General features: G+C 38.9%; 2 long non-coding RNA genes across 5 annotated transcripts; one reads left to right on the top strand and one right to left on the bottom strand.

Annotated features, from left to right (window-relative positions):
- Positions 1-2,334: 2,334 nt before the first annotated feature.
- LOC143121100 (uncharacterized) lies at positions 2,335-4,325 on the bottom strand. 4 transcript variants are annotated; one of them, XR_012986404.1, is made up of 8 exons: positions 4,260-4,324; positions 3,869-4,009; positions 3,677-3,712; positions 3,563-3,602; positions 3,300-3,464; positions 3,114-3,205; positions 2,937-3,005; positions 2,335-2,835 (listed from the first exon to the last, which is right to left on the bottom strand). It is a non-coding gene; the product is annotated as an uncharacterized LOC143121100 (long non-coding RNA). The 4 variants fall into 4 exon arrangements; XR_012986405.1 differs by having other exon boundaries at positions 3,563-3,712; positions 3,869-3,976; positions 4,260-4,325; XR_012986403.1 differs by having other exon boundaries at positions 3,563-3,712.
- A 1,409-nt stretch (positions 4,326-5,734) lies between these two features.
- LOC143121578 (uncharacterized) lies at positions 5,735-7,870 on the top strand. The gene is made up of 2 exons (XR_012986513.1): positions 5,735-5,890; positions 6,025-7,870. It is a non-coding gene; the product is annotated as an uncharacterized LOC143121578 (long non-coding RNA).
- Positions 7,871-9,310: the final 1,440 nt, after the last annotated feature.

The following is a 9,310-nucleotide window of genomic DNA, read 5'->3' as shown; positions in this document are numbered from 1 at the left end:
TTCAGCAGGCTGTGTTGTGTTAATGCATTTCTGTAAACACAGTGCTTGGGCTGTAGTGCATCTACATGGTCGCACTCCCATGAGAGGCCAATCAGGAAAGTATGTTAATGTTAAGCCTCAGGATATCCTAAAGGCACATATGGCATTGTACCTGACATTAGCTTAATATCACTATGCCTGCAGACAGAACCCTCCCTTCCCACACAGACATAATCAGAGAGTGAGAGAGTGTGTGTGTGTGTGTGAGAGAGAGAGAGAGAGATAGAGAGAGAGACGGTCTCTAAATGTATCTCATCGTCAGCCTCATCTTTGTTTGTCATTGGGAAATGAGGTTGCTGTGCTAATGTCAATTGGCTTGTCATTGTATTTGACAAGTGTTCAGGTATAAACGCCAAACACAACTGGCTTTATTACAGTCAGTAAGGTATGGTTTAAGGCCAACAGGCTTTGTGTTATCTTGTGTTTTGATGGGCTTTCCTGAGTCCAAGGTGCTGCAGTCACATCTCTCTTGGAGATCAGTTTGGGGTCAGGACTCTGAACACGACACGGTGGGGATGCTTTTGTGGCCACCACTGATTGAGAAACCTGTTCTGGTCTCTATTCAAGCTGGTGTTTGAAGCTTACGTAAACACAGGCAGAGAGGACTGATTGTGTGTGTGTGTGTGTGTGTGTATGTGTGTGTGTGTGTGTTTGTGTGTGTGTGTGTGTGTGTGTGTGTGTGTGTGTGTGTGTGTACGTGTGTGTGTGGCTCTGTGTGTTTGTGTGTGTGAACAGATTAAACCGAAAACAAGTCCAAAGATAGTAACACAGAAACGCTATTTGTCAGCTCGGCTGCCACAGAGAATTGTATGAATCTAAGAGGTAGAGAAGGGAGTTCGTAGATACATTTAAATGTGATATTCTTGTATTCATATGATAAAAAACACATATAGATCCCCAGTGCTCTTGCTGGGAAATCGTTCCCCCTCCTTTTCATTATTTTGCATCCGTTGCAAATGCAACCTTTCACACTTTGGGGTGACATTTGCTTTGAGGTATTAGTAATTTCTTTCACACATGCACAAACTAATCCCGGGTGTGGGAATTGGAGAGATACATTCCCATAGAATTGCAACAGCACTTGAAATTGCTTAAATGCAACTTGTGAAAACCTTTAAAGCGTTCCGGGGGATTAAATCTCTGAGCTAAGCCAAGATCAAATATTTGATTGTTCAGGCTACACTGTAAAAAAAGTCTGTAAAAATTACAGGGGAAAACTGTGAAATGGCAACAGAAACATACCATAAAACCTAAAACAGTATATCACTGTAGAAGAAACATCTAATTTCCCTAAATCAAGAAACGGCACAAAACTTTAATTTTACTGGCAAAATATGTGGAATATTACGGTGAATAACTAGATTTGGCAACAGTAATAGACCATAAAACCTAAAACAGTATACTACTGTTGAAGAAACATCTTATTACCTTAAAACAAGAAACGGCACAAAACTTTCATTTTACTGTCAAAATATGCGAAATATTACGGTGAAGAACTGTCAATTGGCTACAGTAACAGACCATAAAATGTAAAACAGTTTATCACTGTAGTAGATACATTGAATTACCCTAAATCAAGAAACAGCACACCACTTTATTTTTACTATCATAATATGTGTGAAATTACAGTGAAGAACTGTGAAATGTCAACAGTAAATGGGCATACAAATGTGTTTTTTTTTTCTTTTTAAAAACGGCTGCACCCCTGGTAAAGTTGGGGGAAAAGAGGTATGAAAAAATACCTTTTGGTGATTTCTTAGTTTCAAAGTAAAAAATCCAAAACCTTGAAGACAAACATACTTACTTCCAAAATTACTGGCACCCCTCATGAACAAGTGTTACTGAACTTTTCCCCCCATTTTTGTTCAACTAGACTACTAGCCTACTGTTAATCAGTTTGAAGCAGTAGGCCTGACTTCATGTTTCACTAAGGCATAAAATAGTGACACTGAAGTCAAAGGTAATTATGAAGACTCTAATGAAGGGAAGGGTAGGCTACAAATGAAACGTCTACACTGTAAAAATTATAAGATCCTGGAGGAACTTTTAGGGGTTCTTCAATTTGAAACTGTGGGGGAACCTCAAAAGGTTCTTCGAAGAACCTTTAAAGAAAGGTTCTTTGAAGAACCTTTTCAAAGGTTTCTTGAGGAACCTTTTGAAGTTCATTACAGAACCTTCATTATTATTAACCTTTATTATTATTATTATTATTATTATTATTAGAATGTATTAACCTTTATTGTTATTATTATTTTTATTATTATAATGTGGGATAAATGTACATGAAACAACAGATGTATTTAAGCAAGAATTTAATCAAAAGCGTCAAAGCATGTCAATGGCAAAATATTAGGAATACTGTACATGAAAGGATGGACAGATAGATACATAAATAAATATATAAATAAACAAATAATACACAGGCTACATAGATGAAGGCATGAATGAAAACATCTATTAAACAATGCTATTAACAACACAATTTTAACTTCCTAATGTACATGAAATAGTCAATAAATGATTGATTGAACTACAGTATTTAAGTATGAAATTTGACATCCGAAATAATTCTTTTGTCTTAATATCACACATAGACTGTAAAAACAAAAATGTGTTGTTCACGGCCTTTGGGTATTCCATATTGAAAATTAAATAAACTGCTAGCAATGCTCCAATGCCCATCAACACATATTCTGGTGTTACGACGTCTTGTCCGTCCATGCAAAGTGTAATAGTGGTGTCTTCCTCAAAGGGGTTCCCTCTCATGCATAGGGTAGGTGTGGGTGTCTTGGATATCTGAAAAGTACAGAATAACAGTATTTAGAATGGTAATTGGTGATATTCAAGCCCATTGGCAGTGGAAGTTTCTAACAGTGTCAAATGACTGGTACTCTTACCTTATCCACAACGTATGAGCCTGTCAGGATTGTCCCCAAACAGATATGGCCGCTCTGCTGCAAAGAGTCCTGAATTTGAACAATACACTGGATAAGTCTTATAGCAGTAATAACATACTTGTAATTCCATACAGTTTTATAACAGTAATGACAAGTGTAAATCAAACTTCTTAATACCTTTGTATTTGTAGGTTGTCTCCTCACAGGCCTGATTTAGTGCGGATTGGTACTTAGGTCAATGTTATGCAGGTGCTGAATTTCAGAGAAAACTTTTAAAAATATAAGAACAAATTGCATGTTTGCTTGGCAGAAGAACATCTGAAAAATAATTTGCAGTGAACTAAATGCCAAATGTTAACTCACAGTTCAAATGTGGTGTAAAGCTGGGTATTCAGTAAGGATTTCCTGTGTGGAGTGGCGTTGAATAAATGGCACTCTGTCACTGATTGTTCTCCTTATTCTGTTTTCAATCGTATTTAGATCAGGGTTTACTTTTCAACACTGCTCCTTCATTTTTGTCTCATTGTCCTGTAAATGTTACATTCAATTTAAAGTAAAGGTCAATTTGGTTAAAGAAATGTAATAAGTAGTAATATATGGTGTTTAATCATCATCTGAAAACTTACATTGGATTTGGATACGCTTTCATCACCGAGAACATGTAACCTGTCAGTGTAAAAAGATTATCAGTGAACATATGCACACGCACGCACACACACACACACACACACACACCATACCTGAACTACAGTGTTTGCATCCTGGGTAGCAGGTATCTGTGTGAATAGAAAAAAAAATAATAAGTGTGGTTTCCCTTGAGTTTTGTCCTGGAATTAAAGTAAACCTCAATAAGGATCACAGTGAAGTGTAATTCTGAAAGCTTCTGCTTGAGATACAGATGCATTTTGCTTTGTGAGGAAAAGGTGACTTGCCTGTGATGAATTTTGCCTTTTCCCATCCTTTGCTCGATGGTATCCAATTTCAGGAAGGCTCAGTGGGATTCTCTCCTTCTTGAATTTGTTTTTAGCATTCCCAACCAACTATAATATGAAAGGTTATATAAACCAATTAGCCTAAAGGAAAATTCAAATGCAATGGCCTGGTTTATACAGGTGTTAAGCAACATACCAACAGCAGTGAAGAGTGTCATAGTAGGCATACATGATTCAACTGCATCTGTAAGTGAGCAGACTACAACAACCTGAATACCCCTGACAGGACTATCCCATCCCATTATCCCTACTTGTTAGGTGCACTAAAAAAGGACCCTCACTACAGCCAGTAGGCCTAACTGTATGTTTATTACTTTAATAATCTACTTACATGCATATCCTGGTCCTGTGCGATCCCGGAGGAAAGGGTGCTTAGATACAGCAGCAGCACAAATGTTATGATACTGGATACCTTTGAAATTAAACATAGAGATGGAGTAGCCTATATTTTAAATGACTGGTTGTTGTTTTGCATGAATGCAAATGAAGAACAGTAAGTAAAGCTGTAGGCTACCTCATGCTATACACTTACCACATAGAAATTGAATCAAATAGGACCTGTATAATCTGCAAAATGAACGTCAGGACTTCCTCCATTAAATGTTAGCTTTCATTTCAGGAGAGTTGGAAACACGGGAAGTTGAAAAGTCTGTGCTGAAGGAGTAAAATAGACAGAATATTTGGCTAACATTCAGTTTAAGCATAGCATACAAGACAAGGCATAATGCTATCTTATAACTTAAAAAACTAACGGTAGGCTAAATAAGGCTAAGCTCTAACGTTATGTTAACGATGACACGTTGACCTTACCTTTAGTTGTATGCTATAGCCTATAATGAGGTCATGGTTAAAACGTCTCGTTCCATTTAATATGTAGAATATGTATCATTTAAGGTATAGTTTCTGACAAACGTCAACATTAAAAAAGCTTGAGATAGGGCTGTCAAAATGTTGCACTCACCTCCTGTAGTAACGTTGACTCAACTGTCAAATTCTGTTGCCATGTTTAAAGAAGATTCCACACGCGCGTCATCGCCTCGAGCAACACCTGTGCGCCCATCGAGTTATCCGACCGTGTTCTGCAGCTATTTTGGCATAGGCAGTAGGCCTAGCCTATGCTCGTCTAGTTTTTCAAAATAGTTAATTACACACAATTAAGAAAACACCACACAAGTAGCTGAATTCTTCAGATCTTTTGCGCAATGAAACACAAGTCAAACTATAGGCGATTAGGGTCATCAAAACTCTTATTTTGTTGTCATAGCCTATCACAGGCCTAGTATCATATTATCTGATTAGGTTAGCTTATGTTTTGAATCAGTTAGGCCTAGGCTACACAGCAATATAGGCCTGTAAAAGATAAATTCAAGAAAATTATTCTTTCTCAGCTGGAGATCCTCCAGGAACCTTGATTAAATTGGGTTCTTTGAGGAACCTCCTTTCATACTGAAAAATCGTTAAGGTTCTTGCAGAGACCTCTAAGAGCATCAAGGCACGTTTGAGTTCTCAGAAGAGCCCCTGGGTTCTTGGAGTAACATTGAGGTTCTTCAAGGAACTATCCAATTTTTACAGTGTACTTGCTTGGAAATGCCCATATTTAATATTAAAAAACCTTATTGGACATTATTTGATTAAAACAACTATTCACCAACTGGAACACTTGGCATTCAAAGCCATTTTATTTGGAGAGACCATATATGTGTTGTTTGCATAGACTGTATATATAGAACTATGGTTGTTTGAAGCAGGCGGCATGCACATGCGCAGACCAGCGTAGCGCGATGCCTCGTGTGGTGCAGACCAGAGCCATAGAGAGAAAGAGTTGCGACACTCCCATTGGACTCCGTTGTACGCCTTTTGCCGCCTACTTCCTGGGTATGCAGCCTCACGTAGTTCCAAAAAGCCATTCTATGGCGTTGGACATCATTCACTTCCATTGCTGACTGTCGAGTAACTTCTGAGGTAAGTTGATTAAATAGCTACCTGTTTTGAATTGTGAAGTGTCTATATTGTAGCATAGGCCCTTTATGATGCATATACTGATCTTTTGTTGTATGTACACAGCGTAATTATATATATATTTTTTATCTTGGTAGACGACCGATTGCCTGCTAGTTTGTTAGCTTGACTTGCCTTCTGTGAAGGTAATGTTATATCCAGGGGTAAATTGATTAAATAGCTACCTCTTTTGAACTGTCAACTGTTTATATTTTATCAGAGGCCCTTTATGATGCATATACTGATCTTTATTTGTATGTACACAGCGTAATTATATATATGTTTTATCTTGGTAGACCACCGATTGCCTGCTAGTTTGTTAGCTTGACTTCGCCCTCTGTGGTAACGTTAATGTTATATCCAGGCGTAAATTCATTAAATAGCTACCTCTTTTGAATTGTCAACTCTGTATATTATATAAATAGGCCCTTTATGGTGCATATGCTTATATTTATTTGTATGTGCACAGTGCAATTTATATATATTTTCTTAACTTGGTAGACAACCGATTTTCAGTCATTGCCTGCTACTTAGTTATCTCGATTTTGCGAGCTGTGAAGAAGGTATCGCTACACCAAAAATTACGTTCAGTAGTGAATCTCTGACATATTTTATTTAGTAAATTATTGATGTTAGATTACTAGGATCATTAAGGTTGATTAAGGACGTTTTTTTTTAGGTTGTATCTGCTGAACCTGGCGGTGTTAGCTAGTCAGCTGAGTACTGTGTATCTGATGCTAGTAGAAATAAGGTTTGTTTAATTACACCCTTGAAAGGGCTGTTGGATTGCATGTAGGAATACAAATTATTTTACACAAAAAATTATCATAAGCCATAATGAGCTTTAAAATGTTTATTACTCAGACAGTAGTGTGACTAATTTGTTTCCCAAACACTGCTGCAGGCGGCTGCTGCTGGAGGCGATGACTGCTTGAGCTGGCTGGTGTTGGCGAAGGATGGTGATGGCGGCTGCTGCTGGTAATGGTGGCGGCTGCAGGTAATGGTGGCTGTTGCTGCAGGTGGCGGCCGCTGCTGGTAGCTGCTACTGCTGGCGGCTGCTGGTGGTGGCGGCTGCTGCTGCTGGTGGTGGCGGCGGCTGCTGCTGGTGGCGGCTGCTGCTGCTGGTGCCGGTAATGGTGGCTGGTGCTGGCCATGGCTGCTGGTGGTGTCTGCAGGTAGTGGCTGCTGGTGGCGACTGCTGACGGTGTGCCGGGAATGGAGAGGCCGAATACATCCAAGGATCCTCCCTCCCTCTCTCTCCTCAACCACTTTTGAATTTGCTCAGGGCTATTATAAGTGTGGTAAAGTATAGTATATTTGCGACGTTATAATATGTTGTGAATGGTTTGCCCTATATATAGTGTTACCTGCTGTGTCCATTGTTGAATCTATTGTCGCCCTATTTCGCTTCATCTGCTTTTTAGTGTCCAGGACACAGATGAAGAGGATGTTAGTATGCGTTGTCGAGAGGAACTGCCCTACAGTGACTGGCCATAGTGCATAGTGGAACTCCACAGGTGTGAGTCTGATGTATGCAATTGGCAGTCCTGAGTGAACTGGCTTGTTAGAATATATTTGTGCCCGTCTCAGCAGATCTTGCTGGACCACCAGTATCGTTGTTGTGGCCACTGTACGTATGTTTGTTGATATTATTCATGCTTGTTCCTTGTTCATGCTTGTTCCCATTTTTTTGGTTCCACACTGTTCATTTTTATCTTATGCCAGGTACCTTTATTATGAATGTTGTCCTTCCTTTCAGCCCTGATGCACTCTGAAGCCTGATGTATGTGGAGGATTTTTTTTAATGTATTAATCACTTATAATATTCCTCCCTGTTCCTTCACTTTGTTCTTGTTTTTCCAGTTAGATACACACATTTACACACACACACACATCTTGTTGTCTCACTCAGTATTTTTTATTAAACAATATTTGATTCATTCATCCAAGCTTAATGAGTTGTTATTCTTTAATATATTTGATTCTTTGTGCATGGCTTAGTATTAAAATTATCATGGTTGTGTGGTCAACTCCTGCCTCATCAGAAGAAGTGGGTGTAAATGCTGAATGGACTGTTCTTTCTCAAAAAAGCAAAAAGGTACAACGGAGTCCAATGGGAGTGTCACCTGTCACTGTTCTCTATCACTCTCTCTGCAGCTAACCTTTCTCTTACTCTGTGCATTAACCCAGAGCCGTAGAGAAAAATCTTAATAGCTCTGCACTTACCTATAGACCCAAACATATTCTTAGTCTTAACATGATCATGTTTCACGTTGTGGTCTGGGGGTGACACTTATCAGAAGTGAGCTAGCTGCTAGGCGAATGCTGAATGGACCACGGCAGACCTAACGCTACCACGAAGGTAAGCTAATGGCTGAATCGGAATTTATAAGCAAAATCACGGTAATCAATAATACAGCCCAGTTGCGATAAAATGAAAATCATGAGACATCTGTCATCACATGAATGATATGGAAAAGAAAACTTAAGTTAGAGCCGTTCTAGCCTGTACGTCTGTCCATGCGAACATGAACATAAGCTTTTCCCTCCAAAAATGTAAAACGTATCTAAGTAATATACAGCTTTTTCATTGTCACCCTGCCTCTCAAAATGCAAAACTGACATTAACAAATATGTAATCATGCAATAACAGCTGAAAAAGTAGTAGGGTGTATGTTTATATATATATATTTACCGTTAAATAACGCAATCGCTGCTGTCTGTCCCATAGAAGAACATGACAGCCAGCGTATGTTTTGGAACTATAGCGGTTTACACGAACCACGTGACTGCACTGGCGGTGACATCAAAGAGTGTCGCAACTCTTTCTCTCTATGGCTCTGGTGCAGACTGAAGAGACGTTGAGAAAAGCAAAGCATCTTGGCCATCTCGACTCGGATAAGAAGACCAGATCTAAGGTAATATACATATATTTTTTGTCCTTATAATTCTATCTCACTGCGCTGCCTGTAGTGATTATATATTTGCCTTGTCTTTTGTGTCTATTTATCGGGCTAATTCTAGGCAGATTATTATGTTTTCGCCCTATCGAATCCTTAGCTAGCTAGGTAGCACTAACCCCACTTGCTGGTGTGCTACGTACTGACGGTAGGCTCAATAGGCTGTGTAAAATATTAGGCTACATTGCAATGCACTATGCTTAACGTGTTCTTGAGTCTGTCGTGCAGTTTAGACATTGTAAATCTAATTGTTTATTCGAGTTGTTTCCCATACTTCTGGGAATATGTCTTGTATCCAGGGATGTGAACCTTTTAAGCTAGCAGTGTTTTTCACAGGTAACGCGTGACAATATTAATTAGCTTGGCTAACGTTAGACGTTTGCAGTTAGCTAGGTTAATGTTAGTTGAAGTTTGCTATCTTATG

Source organism: Alosa pseudoharengus, unplaced genomic scaffold (genome assembly GCF_046254945.1).
Source record: "Alosa pseudoharengus isolate Yale_2024_CS ecotype anadromous, Long Island Sound unplaced genomic scaffold, YU_APseudo_1.1 YU_APseudo_1.1_scf_13, whole genome shotgun sequence".
In the NCBI taxonomy this organism is placed as follows: Eukaryota; Metazoa; Chordata; class Actinopteri; order Clupeiformes; family Clupeidae; genus Alosa; species Alosa pseudoharengus.
The sequence above is the reverse complement of the archived record's forward strand: the minus strand, read 5'-3'. Positions and strand labels throughout refer to the sequence as shown.